Source organism: Danio rerio, chromosome 8 (genome assembly GCF_052040795.2).
Source record: "Danio rerio strain M-AB ecotype USA chromosome 8, GRCz13ab, whole genome shotgun sequence".
NCBI classification, from domain to species: Eukaryota; Metazoa; Chordata; class Actinopteri; order Cypriniformes; family Danionidae; genus Danio; species Danio rerio.
This window is the reverse complement of record NC_141028.1, coordinates 4,434,710-4,447,236: the sequence shown is the minus strand read 5'-3', so window position 1 is coordinate 4,447,236 and position 12,527 is coordinate 4,434,710. Positions and strand designations below refer to the sequence as shown.

Genomic DNA, 12,527 nt, shown 5'->3' with positions numbered 1-12,527 from the left:
ACGTTATAATGCAAAAACATTGCGCTTGTGTATTAATACAACTGTTCTGTGTCAGTTAAATCAGTTGACTGTTGAAATTAAAAAAATTTAACCCAACCATTGGTTTAAATAAATAACTCAACGTTTTTCAGAGTATATGTATATATATATATATATATATATATATATATATATATATATATATATATATATATATATATATATATATATATATATATAGACATGTACTTTTTGGGGTAAAAAAGTTTTTTAACTGTTTTCTAAAACATTTTATTATTTATTTTATTTATTTTTATTTTTTATTTTAATTAATCTTAATTTTTTAGAAACATATTAAAATATCTTCTTTAAATATTTTTATGCATATTGCTTTTGTAAAATGTGAAACTCATAATTACTGATTAATTGATCTACTTCATTTGTAAAAAGATATACTTTTATTTTTTGTTATAAGGTATTTCCTGTTTAGTCACTTCCTGTTAGTGTTCCTGGCTCTGTGTGAAAGCCATGTCAGACATGTGCTCTCTCGAGCAATCCAAAGCATCCACTTACTATCGTCATAGAGGCAATGCCGTAAGTTCATGTTTTGTACATTAGAAATGTTAAAGCTTTTATGTCAGTGATTATTTTGTCAAAAATACAATGTTTTCTAAGCTTGTTTACTATTGTAATCCCTACTGCAAGGTGAACTGTAATCTGTTAAATCTGTAAAACACAACTCCTGAGTACTTTTTATTATGTTATTGCAGTTTTCACCACAAGTGATAATAAGAAAAGTGACAGTAAATCAGGGCTGTCCAAACTCTGTCCTGGAGGGCTGGTGTAGTGCACAGTTTAGCTCCAACTTTCTTCAACACACCTCCCTGGAAGTTTCTAGTGCACCCAGAAAGAGCTTAACTAGCTTGTTGGGGTGTGTTTAATTGGGGTTGGAACAAAAATATGCAGGATACTGGCCTTCCAGGACCGCGTTTGGACACCCCTGCAGTAAATGATCAACCTTACTACAACTCTGTCTTCATTGGCTATGGTTTAACTTGGTGTGTAGTCAGTTACAACACACTGCGCAACAACTAGGGCTGCACGATATTGGAAAAAATTGACATTGCGATATTTTTTCCCCCTGCGATATATATTGCGATATTTTATATATATATATATATATATATATATATATATATATATATATATATATATATATATATATATATATTTACTTAAAACTAGGGCTGTGACGGTCACCATGACAACCGCGTCACCGCGGTGGTCATTGCCACCTCGGTTGTCCATTGCCACCGGCCGTAGTACGTGAAGTCACGCACTTTAAAACACAAATTACTGTTATGCTGCCAAGTATTACATATCAGTTAGAATATAACATTAGGCGCGATTCAGCAAGTTCAAGTTCAACCATGAATCTTGTTAGAAAACGAACTCTTACATCTGGGAACATTTTGGATTCGTGCCGACCGAGAAAGGTGAACGAATCAATTTGGATTAAGCTTTTTGTATGGGGGTTTTAAGTAAAGTGTGTTTTAATATTCACTGCTGAGTGCTGAGAGTCCAAACACTGAGGAGCAAATCCATCGATACGCAGATCCACGGGTCCCGAACCATGCAAGCTAGTGGCGATTGACGGTGAGGGAAAAAAAGCCATGTAGGCTTAATCAACTCCTGTCTTCTAAACGCAGAAGCCCAGCTCAGCCAGGCATGGCAGAGGCATTTGCAAAAATGGCCAGATACAAAAGAGAAAGTGATAAATGGAAGACATTGACGAGAAATTGAGCATAGACTATTTGGTAACTAGTTAAGAACGCGCCGCTCCGCAGAGTAGAGAAACCTGGCGGAACAGAAGCAGAAGCCCTCTCTCGCATGATTGTGAAAAAGTAGCCTGTCTGTGCATTATCGCTACAAGCACACCGTCTGACAGTGTATTGCTGGAAACATTATAACCCATTCTTCACTTAAACCAGACAAAGTCAACATGTTAGTTTTTCTGGCAAATAATTTAAAATATGACTACAAAAGGTGGAGAGAAACTACGCTGTTTTTTTAAACATCTGACTTATATTGTTACTAGGTTAATATTTTCTTTTTACTTATAATTATTAATATTTATATTATTATTACACTGATTAGTAAAGTGCCATTTAGAATTGTTGTTAAGTTCTTAAAAATGTAACGTTTAATTGTTATTATTATACAGTTTCAAGCAGTTAAAGTAATTTAATATTTAACTACAATATTTATAAACAGTTTTGTGTTGTTTTATTAACGAAAGTTCAAAAATAAACATGTACGTTTATACGGATGTTTTATTTATTAATATTAAATTCGGTTATTCCTTAATTTTTACATAAAAGGTAAATTAACTTAAGTAGGCTACATTATTTGTTGATGTACGAGATCGAGGAACATGTTTGCCAGTAAATAATGTTCCCACCACTTAAAAAACAAAACAAATGAATAACTTGCGAAAAGGATGCAATAAAAAATGCAAGCGCTTAATCATTCTTCACAATCGGATTCGTACGTGCAATAAGCCGAGGCTATATTGCGCCGACAAGAACAAGCCCTAAAACTAAGTCTAGAGAGAGAATTAATACTAGTTAATACTAATGATTATAAACACGAACTGCGTTGTATGATAAACGCCTCACAATGATGTCGTGATCTTTGCTGATGAACTGATATGTTATCGCCGTCTCCTCAGCCAGGTTTTCATCTGCTTTTTTCCCCTTCTTCTGGATACAAACAATAAAGTATCAGCGCCAGACCAGTGGTTTAAATTATATTTTACTCTCCTGATTTCTTTTCTTTTCATTAAAAAATAATTAAATGTTTAAAGTTTTGTATTGCATAGCCTATATATTTTTAAAGATTATCATTCAGCCTACCTGCAGCGCATGAGGTTGTGTGCTGGGCAAATCCCCTTTACTCATGCTACCCATTTCATTTATGACACTGTAAACCTGACTTGGCAGGCTGATCATCGTTAAACTCAAAAGGTGTTTTTAACTTGAGACTGCATGCTTCTGCATAATGTGATGTTTCTTATTACAACTGTTAGCGGTGTCAAAATGAAAGCAAACATTAAAAAGGGTTTTGTTCTATCAATTGTATAGTTTAGTTTTAATAATAGCTAATGTATATAATAAACTATAATATCGATTATTGTGTAGACTACAATGTTCAACAAAACAATTTTATTAGGTTACTCTAATAGACCAAATCCCTAACTGAAAAACGAATGTGAAAATGACAGGCAGTTGCGTCTTTGCTAAAATTAATTTAACGACAAATTTCTTTTGCTTTTTTCCCCTTTAGAGATCAAAAGAGCTGTATTTAAAGAATTATTTCACTAAAACATGAATTGAATGCCCAGTTCTTTCCTGTGTGAGTTTAGTGCGCCTCCGCCGCGTCTGCGTTTTTAAGGTTACAGGTGCACCCTGACCTGACGCGGGACCAGATCTCTGTATTGCTTTAATTTCTCAATTTTCATAACTGCTTTGCATTTTCATATGGTAAAATATCAAAATTTATGCTCTGAAAGTAGTAGGAATGACGGGAGTGTTAGTAATTAATAACAGAAAGAACATTCACTTTTGAGTGAACTTCTGTCACGTGTTATTTTAGTATGATAAAATAAACAAAAATAGTAATGCAGAAAAGTATTTTTCGCTCTGCCAAGCCTTCTCTGTTGCTGTATAGAGAAGCAGCCTGCTCAGTCTCCTTACCCCGGCCCCACCCCGCCCACCGACTCCTGAACGTCTCACTCACTAACTCACTCACTCACGCGGGCATGCAGTGCGGTCTCATGAGGAAACGCAGCTTTTTGATATAATGTTTTTCTTGTTCCCAAATACAAATAATTTATCAAGTATTGTTTGACTTAAGTATTCGTAAAAACACTCTATTCCTGCTTTTCCGAATACCGTATTCCGGTTCGGCTCCACCCATAATATATATGTAATTTTTCTTTTTTTTTTTTTTTGCATCGCACCCTCCTGCGATGTGACTATCGCGGATGCGCACATCGCGATTTCGATGCTGAAACGATATATCGTGCAGCCCTAGCAACAACACTACAAGAAACTTCATGAATGTCTGTAAGTTTTACTAGCTGAATGCAGGCGAGGCAGTGGGGCAGTAGGTAGTGCTGTTCGAACCTCGGCTCAGTTGGTGTTTCTGTGTGGAGTTTGCATGTTCTTCCTGCCTTCGCGTGGGTTTCCTCCGGGTGCTCCGGTTTCCCCCACAGTCCAAAGACATGCAGTACAGGTGAATTGGGTAGGCTAAATTGTCCGAAGTGTATGAGTGTGTGTGTGAATGTGTGTGTGGATGTTTCACAGAAATGGGTTGCGGCTGGAAGGGCATCCGCTGTGTAAAAAACTTGCTGGATAAGTTGGTGGTTCATTCCACTGTGGCGACTCCGGATTAATAAAGGGACTAAGCTGACAAGAGAATGAATGAATAGCTGAATGCATCTTTATTTTTATTGAAAGTGTTTATCTTTATTTATATTTTTACTTATTTTTTACGTCACTCCCTTCACACACATCTTCATTCTCGAGATCCTCCAGACATCCTGAACCTGTAATAGGTTTATGGCTTTGCTATGATGACTGTATTCAACATTGTTATGGATCTGAAAACGTACCCCTATATACATTTCTGGAGAGCCTCAAATACGTCCCAGGAGCTAGTTTTTGTTTTCGTGAATCCATCAGAGGCCGCTATATATGCATTTTCAGATGTCAAACTTCTCTCGAGAGTGCCATTCGCGCCTGCTGTTCTCATGTAAATCCACCAGAGGCCGCTGTTAATTGACTGACAGACTGATCGATTGACTCACCCTCCTCCTTCCCTAAAGCCAGCCGATAATGTTTTCAGAAGCATCGATTGACCCGCCCACCTTTTTCCCTAAACCCAACCAACAGTTTTAAAAATTAATCCAGAAAAAGAAAAGCCCTCGCCTGATTTTTACCACGTTTTCAGACTTTACCACATTCTCACCCTGTTATTGACTTGTTCGTTTTATTTTTGCCATTTGTTTTACCTGCTTTCTAGAACCGTTCTTTGCCAGACTCGAACCACATCATCATGGTCAACTCCTCTCTTAATCTTAAGTCCGCCGACACACATGGTGAGCCACTGGACAAACTGATAACAGTGAAAAAGCTGTCCATATGGAGGTAAGCGGTCAGCTGGTAAGTGCCAAAATGAACGCTGTCTTACCACCCCGTAGAGTTTGTTTTAAAGACTAAATGCAGCCAAATATTCCTCTGGCTACTTAATTTGTGATCTCCAGAAATGTATATGGGGCTACGTTTTCAGAATGAGCCTATGGTCATATATTGACCTCCATGTGCTGTTAATGGGGTATATGCTGAAGCATGCTAATAGGACTTTTAATTTGCCAGTAACCTGGGTTAAGCGCTTCCGGCGAATTGAATGCCAATGCAAAATCCGGCGCGTTTAAGGTCTGTTTTCTTTAAAAATCAGCGATCTCCACTAGCTGAGTGATATCCGATTTAAAGTGGGTCTAAGATTGTACAAGAAGCACTGCATTAAATTACATTTCCCCCGCCATATCTTTATAATATGAGCATTTATTTTACCCCAGTATATTCAATGGAGCTTCTGCGCTAGCCTGCCGATTCTGACGGGCGCGTGCGAGTAAACGGCTTTTTGTCTCGTTTTACACTTGAGCAACTAAATAAATGCTTAAGTTTATTTAACTGAATGTATTTTAATGACATTACAACATCGATGCTGTATAAGGAACCGTATAAAATGGAAAAAAGTTCACAATAACAGGTCACCGGAAGTGTATCAGCATGGGAACAGCACTAGCTCGGCATATACCCTATTTGACTCCTGTGTGCTGATAATCACAGCTCTCGGGTTCATTCATGCATTAGTAACGCAAACAGCAAATGCAAACAACCCATAGAGTGAATGTCACGCTCCATTTGCTCGCACTGCGTCTTTATTCTTCACCTATAGAGTCACAGTGGTTTCACTCAGGTCCAGCTGGGTGAATTAACATGGTCCCAGGCTACAGATTATATAGCAGGTTAACCACTGAAAGAGATGTGAAGCGTTCAGGAAAAAATCAATCAAGATTAACCCAGTCGTCTCTCAGTGGAGCACAGAGAAGCTCCTCGGGGGTTAAAGCCAATCCAGAGACAGAAAATAAATACACTGTGTTTGAGGAAATGTGCAAACTAAAGCCTGTTCCGCTGCCTTCAGCTGGAGGCATTTACTGTATCTGTCTCTTCAGGTCACTTAAAAAAAATGCTCTTTTTAACCTAACGCTGGGCAAAATATGGACAAACCCAAAAATTGGGTTTAAAAAATGTCATTTAGATTTAAAGGTGACCTATTATGCCCATTTTTACAAGATGTAAAATAAGTCTGATGTCCCTAGAGAGTGTGTGTGTGTGAAGTCTCTGCTCAAAATACAACACATAATGATTTATAACTCTTTAAAACTGACTTTATTAGCTTCTAGCATGTTTTAGCATGATATTAGCATAAATTAGCATGCTTCTAATAATAATAATAATTCCTTACATTTATGTAGCGCTTTTCTGGGCACTCAAAGCGCTTTACACATAGGGGGGAATCTCCTCATCCACCACCAGTGTGCAGCATCCACCTTGATGACGTGACAGCAGCCATTTTGCGCCAAACCGCACACCACACCAGCTGATTCGTGGAGAGGAGACAGAGTTATGAAGCCAAGGGGTTAGACAACAGAGAGTCGGGACCTCAGTTTAACGTCTCATCCGAAAGACTGTGCTCACTGAGCAGTGTAGAGTCCCTGTCACTATACTGGGGCATTAGGACCCACACAGACCGCAGGTTGGGTGCTCCATGCTCGCCTCATTAACACCACTTCCAGCAGCAACCATATGGTTTCTCTATGTTGTTAGCATGATTCAAGTATGAATTAACGTTGTTGGCATGATTTTAGCACGTATTGCCATATTTCTAGTAAACATGTTGTTAGCATTTTACTAGTATGATCTAGCCCGTTGTTAGCATGATAGTATGAATTAACATTCTAGCATGATTCTAGTATGAATTTCCAATTTTGTAGCATGATTTTAGCATAAATTAGCTTGTTGTTAGCATGTTTCTAGTATGAATTAACATGTTGTTAGAATGATTCTAGCATGAATTAATGTGTCGCAATGTTACAGAAGCATTAGTGTGTAAAGGATAACATTTTGGCGATTTAATTTTATTTTTAACTTTGCTTTTAAGCATGTTATTAACATAAATTAGCATCTTGTTAGCATAGTTCTAGCATAAATGATCATGTTACAATGTTTCTAGAATGGATTAGCACATTGTGAGCATGATTCTAGTATGCATTTTTACATTTGTAGCATGATTTTAGCATGAATTAGCATGTTGTTAGCATGTTTCTGGTATGAGTTAGCATTTTGTAGGCATGATTATAGTATGGATTAACATTCTGGCATGTTTTAGGATAAATTAACATGCTTGTAGAATGATTTAGCATGCTGTTAAAATGATAGTATGAATGGCCATGTCATTGGCATGATTCTAGCACATATTAGCATGTTTCTAGCATGAATTAATATGTTGTTGATTAGCAAACCCAACAGTTGGGTTTTAAAAAATGTACTTTAAATTTAATGTAAAAAATTAACCCAAAGCTGAATTATTCTGTACCCATACAGAGTTAGGTGAAAACTACCCAGCATTTTTTAGAGTGTATAGAAAATTAAGGTCATTAAGAATTGTTTTAATATTTTATAAGAATTATTTTTTATTATAATTTATACAAATTATGTATTTATTTTTTTAAAAAGTCTGTAAACAAAATATATTTATGTAAACAAAAAAAAATAATTAAACAGAAAAAAGGAGTGTAAAATATATAAAAATTATATTTTAATTTCAACATTTTTGTTTGTTGTAGTGATGTGTGATACCACTGTTTCCTATCCGGCCCAATACCAAGTAAAATGAAGGCGAGTATCGGCAATTCCGATACCGATACTTTGCCCAAAATTACTGTTTGGGAAATTAAAGTAACAAGTAGTGTACTAAAAGTATCACTCACTGAATACGAGACGCATTACGGGTTATACTTGTTTATTGATGAAGAATTATCATACAAAAAAATGAGCCAACTTACAAATTTATTGACAGCATCTGAGCATGTATATCTTAAAACGCCTGCCTGAACATCTTAACAATAAACATTCACACCTTTTAGTTTAGTGACATGTTAATCCGGTCCCCTTGAAGATTTTTAACCTTTTTCCATTACTTTATTATTGTCACAAAAACCCAAGCCCCAAAATACAGCCACATCGCCACATTTTCTCCCTCTGTACCTATGGTGCCTGCCTGCTGCACCTAAGGACTCTGAAAGCGATGTCTGTCTTGCCCCAGCAGCACCTGTGTCTCTCCTTTTCTCCTCTTCTGACCACCTAGTCATGACGTTGTCATATTCTGTCTTGTGATTGGAATGTTTGATTAGGTTTGTGGTATTACAACAGTACCTCGCTGCTTTGTTACACGTGTCACAAACCGCATCATGTGAGTTTATAGAAGTGAAGTAGCTCCACACATAGCTTCGCTTGACGTCACCCACGTCCAATGAAAGTGTGACTGAACATCATGTGCCACGCCAGCGGACTGATTAGCTAGCTAGCATGCTCTGCAGTTGTACAGTGCCATATTACACACAAGACATGGCAGGCGGAAGAACAAGTAGTTCCAACTAAGTTGCCATTATTTAAATAAACTAGGGTAATTGTGGTTACTTTCCTCTGTATTTCTATTTACAATAAACTACACATTTGCTCCAAATTACAAAAATATCGATGTTTTGATAAAATAATCGATTCTAAAGCATACAAAGCTGGTATCGGAGATATTAATATTTTAGTATCGATCCGCACATCACTAGTTTGTTGTGGCTCAGTGGTTAGCACAATCGCCTCACAGCAAGAAGGTCACTAGTTCGAGTCTCGGCTGATTCAGTAGGCATTTCTGTGTGGAGTTTGCATGTTCTCCCCGTGTTGGTGTGGGTTTCCTCCACATGCTCCGGTTTCCCCCACAGTCCAAACACATGCGCTATAGGGGAATTGAATAAGCTAAAATGGCCGTAGTGTATGAGTGTGTATGGGTATTTCCCAGTGCTAAGTTGCTGCTGGAAGGGCCGGAAAGGCATAAAAACATATGCTGGATGTGTTGCCGGTTCATTCCGCTGTGGCAACCCCAGATAAATAGTGATAAGCGGAAAGAAAATGAATGAATGAAGTCATCTGGAATGGCTAAGAAAGCGTTCCTGCAGTTCATCAAGATTCTTTGGATTCATCTTGAACGCCTCCTCCTTCACCTTACCCCAGACATGCTCAATAATGTTCATATCTGGTGACTGGGCTGGCCAATCCTGGAGCACCTTGACCTTCTTTGCTTTCAGGAGCTTTGATGTGGATGCTGAAGTATGAGGAGCGCTATCCTGCTGGAGAATTGTCCCTCTCCTGTGGTTTGTAATGTAATGGGCAGCACAAATGTCTTGATACCTCAGGCTGTTGATGTTGCCACTCTGCAGATCTCTCACACGCCCACATACTGAATGTAAACCCAAACCATGATTTCTCCTTCACCAAACTTGACTGATTTCTGTAAGAATCTTGGCTCCATGCGGGTTCCAGTAGGTCTTGTGCAGTATTGGTGATGATTCATCAGAAAAATCCACCTTCTGACAGTTTACAAAGATCAACTAGGAGTCAAGTTATTATTTGTTGCTCTTATAACTGGGATTGACGGCAAGACATTTGTCAGGTAGTGTATATTGTATGTATTTATTTATTTTAGGACATATAAACTAAGTAAGTTGAAGTTTGATGGGTTTTTCCAGGTAATGTTTAACACAGATGTATAGTTTGAGCTGAGTGTAGTAACTCTGACGCCGCTTTAAGAGAGTTTGAGGGCAGATTTTGCAGCATCTAAATCATCAATGATTTGTGATGATTCTCCATTATTTCAGTCTTCAGGGACCGGAGCTCAGAGCTGCTGTAAATCTTTCAGCGTCTCTCAGTGTTTAAATGAAGAGAGTCTACAAAGAGAATGAGTGAAGCTGGAAATCAGAACACACTCACCTGCAAATCAAAGCCATCAATGTGTGTGTGTGTGTGTGTGTGTGTGTGTGTGTGTGTGTGTGTGTGTGTGTGTGTGTGTGTGTGTGTGTGTGTGAGTGTGTGTGTGTGTGTGTGTGTCTGTCTGTGTTTTTGTGTGCCTGCATGTATTTGTTTGTGTGTGTTTTTGCAAATGTGTGTGTGAATGTCTACTGTCTGTGTGCATGAGAAGGTGTTTGTGTGTGTGTGTGTGTGTGTGCGGGCTTGTGAATGTGTTTGTGATTGTGTGTGTGTGTTTGTTTTTGCATGTGTGTGTGTGTGTGTGCCTGTGTCTGTCTGTGTGCGTGAGGTGTTTGTGTATGTTTTTGCATGTGTATGAGAGAGTGTGTGTGTGTGTGTGTGTGTGTGTGTGTGTGTGTGTGTGTGTGTGTAAGTCTGTCTGTGTGCATGAGAAGGTCTTTGTGTGTGTTTTTGCGTGTGTTTGTGTGTGTGTGTGCGCATGTGATTTTGTTTGTGTGTGTTTTTGCATACATATTTGTGAGTGTGTCTGTGTAAGATGTTTGTGTGTGTTTTTGCATGTGTCTAAGTCTGTCTCTGTGCGTAAGGTGTGTGTTTTTGCATATGTGTATGAATATCTGTGAGTGTGTATGTGCACATGTGCGTGTGTTTGTGTGTGTGTCTAGGTCTGTCTGTCTGTGTGTGTGCGTGAGAATGTGTTTGTGTGTGTTTTTGCATATATATATATATGTGTGTGTGTGTGTGTGTGTGTGTGTGTGTGTGTGCGCGCACGTGAATGTGTTCATGAGTGTGTGTTTGTCTCTGAGTGTTTGTGGTTGTGTATTTGTGTATTTGTGTATTTGTGTGTGTGTGTGTGTGTGTGTGTGTGTGTGTGTGTGTGTGTGTGTGTGTGTGTGTGTGTGTGTGTGTGTGTGTGTGTGTGTGTGTGTGTGTGTGTGTGTAGCGTCTGCTACATGCTGTGACAGTGGAAGTGCCTGCCGGGATCCACAATGGCGGCCGGTGTCTTCAGGAGCTGCTCTTGTGTTTGTGTTCACAGTCTGAGCAGCACAGCTGGAGCTCCACAAACCTGCAGAGAACCACAGCTCGGCACTTTCTGCTGGACACAAACACAAGAGCTGACCGTTACTCAATCATCATTCTTTCTCTTTCAGACAGCAGATTTAATAAAGTTTTAGAAACTCATTTCCAGTGAAGCACGTGAGGCTCATCGACAAACTAATCATATAATTTCTCATTCAGTACAAGACTATGGGCGCACTCACACTATGCTATCCCAACTGTGCCCAGGGCTGTTTCCCTTATTATTTGAGTGCTCTAAATCGGGCTCAGGCGTGGTTCAGTTGCCTGGCCCTGGCCCCGTTGGAAGAGAGAGCGTGGTTCACTTGGACTTTGGGGGCGGTAGGCTTGTGAGTGCATAGTGCACCTGAGCCCAAAACTGAAGACGAGACGTGACTTTTAAGGGACTGTTTCATATGGATTTATTAATGATTCTTTCTGTTCAATGAACGCAAACTGTCGTAGATTATTAAAGACGCAAACCCCTCACTGCACCACAGCTGCACCTTCAGCAAACCTCCTAATTCCTGCATCACGAGGACTGAATATTTACAAGCTTCAGCACACTTCACTTCGGCATGGTTCAAGGCAACTGTATAGTGCGAGTACACCCTAAAATCACTCCGCTCCACTCTGGTACCCTAGCCGAGAACTAGTCAAGTCATTATTTCCCTAGTAGCAAAGAATTCTGGCCCAGATTTGGCATAAAGCTGGCACAGCAGGCATTCATCCGGCACTGGCATACAGCATGTGGGCCAAACATGACCCGGGTTTGGCAGAGGTGGCATCGTTTTTAAGGCTGCACACAAGATTTGGGCCAGATGAAAAACGTAGTATTTGGCCCAGATTTAAACATTTGATAAGTGGGCCATGTGAGTTTGGCCAGTCTTGACCCACATTTAAAATACACTAAAATCATTTTTGAGTAAAGAAAAAAAATTCTACCAATCAGGTCACTTTGAGAAAAAGCACGCCCATAGTGTGCCTAAAGCGCATCACTCCATGGGTTTATCAATTTCATTGCAATCGTGACACACCAACCTATCTGGCCCAGTTCATGCCCAGTAATGAGTTATTAACTTGGCTGAGACTTGGCCCAGATATGGTCTGTGTTTGGCCCTTGTCTGGAAGCCAGATTTGGTCCAGTCATGTACCGTAATTCACTGCGACATGTGGGCCAAGCAAAACCTGATTGTGTGGGCCAGAGCTGGGCCAGAGAAATTTTGCTATGTGGGTTTAGGCCACTACTACAGCCCAAAAAGGCCTATCCCAACAACAGAATCAAACATTGGGACGTTGGTCTTCAGAAGCTTTCAAAATCCACAT

At 39.2% G+C, this 12,527-nt stretch overlaps 1 non-coding gene across 6 annotated transcripts in view; it reads left to right on the top strand.

The window, feature by feature from the left end:
- The first annotated feature begins 471 nt into the window (after window positions 1-471).
- LOC137489725 (uncharacterized) overlaps window positions 472-12,527 on the top strand; it is a 93,007-nt gene continuing 80,951 nt past the window's right edge. For 4 of the 6 annotated variants that reach the window (XR_015497503.2, XR_015497504.2, XR_015497502.2 and 1 more), the window contains exons 1-2: window positions 472-573; window positions 5,065-5,189. This is a non-coding gene — a transcript (uncharacterized LOC137489725). Of the gene's footprint in view, window positions 574-5,064; window positions 5,205-12,527 lie in introns of all 6 variants that reach the window. The other 2 variants (XR_015497501.2, XR_015497499.2) reach the window with 1 other exon arrangement.